Source organism: Musa acuminata, chromosome BXJ2-9 (genome assembly GCF_036884655.1).
Source record: "Musa acuminata AAA Group cultivar baxijiao chromosome BXJ2-9, Cavendish_Baxijiao_AAA, whole genome shotgun sequence".
Classification (NCBI taxonomy): Eukaryota; Viridiplantae; Streptophyta; class Magnoliopsida; order Zingiberales; family Musaceae; genus Musa; species Musa acuminata.
In genome coordinates this window covers 29,331,508-29,335,000 of record NC_088346.1, presented here as the reverse complement: position 1 = coordinate 29,335,000, position 3,493 = coordinate 29,331,508, and positions in this window count along the sequence as shown.

Sequence of the window (3,493 nt, the reverse complement as noted above, 5' to 3'; positions counted from 1 at the left end):
TTTCGCTACGAAATTATCTGTAACTCCCTGTAGTAAATTCCAATTCTTGTTAAACTTGATTTGCCTAAAACTAGATTGATAAAGCTTTCTAATGAAACCTATTTTGTAAAAATTGGAGCATAATTGGTTATCAAAATAGTTCATACAATGACCCTATCGAATTCTGCCAAAATCGAGCTTTGGTCGATTTCGGCTTTCCTTGTTTCTTCTCTTTGGAAATCGATTTCGGCAAACACTCTTCAGTTAAGCTTTACATTATTACCTTAAATTCCTGTATACTTTTATCCTTTATTTATTTGTACATCTGCAGTTATCATCTAAAGATCATGTTTGCATCGTAATGATTCGGCACATGCAATCCATTGTTCCGCATTTGCTTTCGATATATGCCTCTTCCAGTTTCATTTCGTTGGACATTGAATTCACCTAACCTTCTTATTTCAATTGAGCTATATGTGATTTCTTGAAATCCTTGTATGCTCTTGCTTTTGTTTTCTTTCAAATCGGAATACATTTATGAAAGATTATGTTTGTATCGTATTGACTCGAAAGGCATATGTACATTTTGTTGTTCCACATGTGCTTTTGATATGTGCCAATGTTATTGTTCATACTACCCTTTTGTACTCTGGTGTCTTGTGGGATATTGTGAACCTTTGCCAAAAATGGTAAAGGGAGTTATGCTTAGAGCCCGCGATTGCTCTGCCGGCCCCATTGACTTCACTCAGACGTGGGTGGATGGAGCTCCCAGACGTGGGAGACTTATGCTTGGTGGTCATCCAGAAATGGATGAATCACATTATGTATGTTGTCCCACAGCGCCATCTATGTTTATTGATATGATATCCAAAGCTTTGTTTATGAGTTCATATTATGCTTTGGATAAAAATGGAATGCATACTACATCAAAAATGACATACAAGCTTGTGTTTATTATTCGGTTCACTTGTTATACTTTGAAATGTTTCGTTTGTCATTATTATGCCCCCAAACACTCTTATGCCTTTGATATTGTTGGGAAATCATAGGGGGCGACATCATATGCGCAGCGGAAGAACAAGAAAACAAAAATCCCCGATTCCCAAAAAGATATTCATCGTCGTGCGAAGATTGGTGCGCAAAATCCGCAAAAAACACAAAACTGCGTATAGAGATTGTGTTACCTAGGGAGATCGTATATCCCTGTTTCCTTGCAGATCCTTAGGAGAGGGTGAAGGAGGTCAAGCGTCCTCCTCTCTAGCGGTGATCCACACAGCAGGGTTGCGACGACGCTCCTCAAAACTCCAGGCTACTCTGAGGGGAGAGGGAGAGGAGAATAGGAAGGGCAAGCAAAGACTCTAGCCTATGAGGCTGTGAATCCCTCCTATTTATAGAGATCCCGTGTCAAAACCCTAATGGGTCCTTTCCCTAGTGGGTATTGGATCTGCATCCAATAAGACAAGGGCTCCGTCGGATATCTCATATCCGAACCTCTACTCATCGCAATGCCTACCATATGTGTGTGACCCTCTAGGCCCAATATCGAGCTGGCCGTGAGTCATACCTGTCAGAACTCCTTCTAACTTAGTGAATTATTATCTCTGTAATAATTCACTCGACTCATTGACTACGGAAGTACTAGGCCACTACGCCGTAGTCCCCAGACGATACAGGGGAATCCAATCCATTGGACCTGTCTGTCCTCAGTTACCATGTACCTATAGTCCCTCATCCATCTAATATCCCAGAGACCGTATATCGAGCATGGTGCTGTCAGACCCATACGGTTTCTACTCGAGTCTCGCTCTAATCGGATTCTCCCGGAGAACTCTTTCTCTCTCAACCCGAATGACCCTGGCCAGGGATTTGTCTGAGCAAGAACACATGGGATATTCCTCTCATGATACCGAGAGTGGATGATCCTCTATCGACACTCAATAGCCCTCGTAAGGTCGACTACCACTCCCAATGACCAGCTGTACTAGATCTGGGAACAGCCAAACCTATAAGTCTGGTATCAAAGAGTGGAGCACTCATACAGGACATCCTTGGTGTCTCAAGTCTAAGAACCAGATACACCACTAGGACTACGGAATCGTTGTCTGACAATAAGGCATCATCAACCATCCAGCATTCCGTAAGCGGATCAATCAATGAACTCATTCTCCAATGAGCACCTGTACTGTATCCCTAGTGTCCCTACACGAGCAGCTATGAGACCAGCTGCATCCATCATATGGACGGGTATACAGCACACCAGTCTTGCCGGTTATCACGATGTCCCTCTCGAGTAACCTATGACCGGGATTATTTAGGATATGTGTTTAAAGGTGAATCGATCTCATTATCGTGATCTCATCACGATCCGATTCCCATTGCACAAATCCAAGGACATCACAATATATATGCATTTATGCAATAGTTATAAAGTGATATACGCCAAAATATAATAAGCAAAAAGATTCTGTATCAAGTCACACGTGCCATCACTCACGTGATTGGCTTGCTGGGCACTTATGACTAGCAATCTCCCACTTGACCTAAAGCCAATCACCTATGTGTCTGATCCCCATCAGACCCCTGTGACGCTCAAAGACAAAATGAGACAACGGCTTTGTCAGTGGATCTGCAAAGTTATCTTCGGATGGAACTCTTTCCACTGCTACATCTCCTCGGGTTACGATCTCTCTTATAAGCTGGAACCTCCTCAGAACACTTCTGATAAGACCCGGGTTCCCTTATTTGAGTAATCACCCCATAGTGGTCGCAATATAAGGAAGTCGACTTGTCACTATCCGTATCGACTCCCAAACTCCCTCCTTTGCTGCATCTAATGCGGCAATGTACTCCGCCTCTGTGGTCGAGTCAGCAGTGGTATCTTGCTTGGAACTCTTCCAGCACACTGCTCCTCCATTCAAGGTGTACACATACCCTGAATTCGACTTGCTATCATCGACATCAGACTGAAAACTTGAGTCAGTGTAGCCTTCAACCTTAAGGTTATTACCTCCATATACCAGTAAAAGATCCTTAGTCCTTCTCAAGTACTTAAGGATACACTTTACTGCTTTCCAGTGCTCCAAGCCTGGATCCGCCTGATACCTGCTCGTGACACTCAGAGCATGCGCTATATCAGGCCTAGTACATAGCATGGCATACATGATAGACCCTATTGCTGAGGCATAAGGTATCATATCCATGTTCGCCCTTTCTTCTGGAGTCTTTGGGGACATACTCGTAGAAAGCGATATCCCATGTCTCATCGGTATGAGACCTCTTTTGGAATTTTCCATGCCAAACCTTTTGACAATAGTTTCTATGTACCTGGACTGGGACAAGCCAAGCATCCTTTTGGATCTATCTCTATAGATTCTAATCCCCAAGATATAAGATGCTTCTCCTAAGTCCTTCATGGAGAAGTGTCTAGATAACCAAGCCTTTATTGTGGATAGCATTCCTATGTCATTCCCAATGATGAGGATGTCATCCACATATAACACCAAAAAGCTAATAG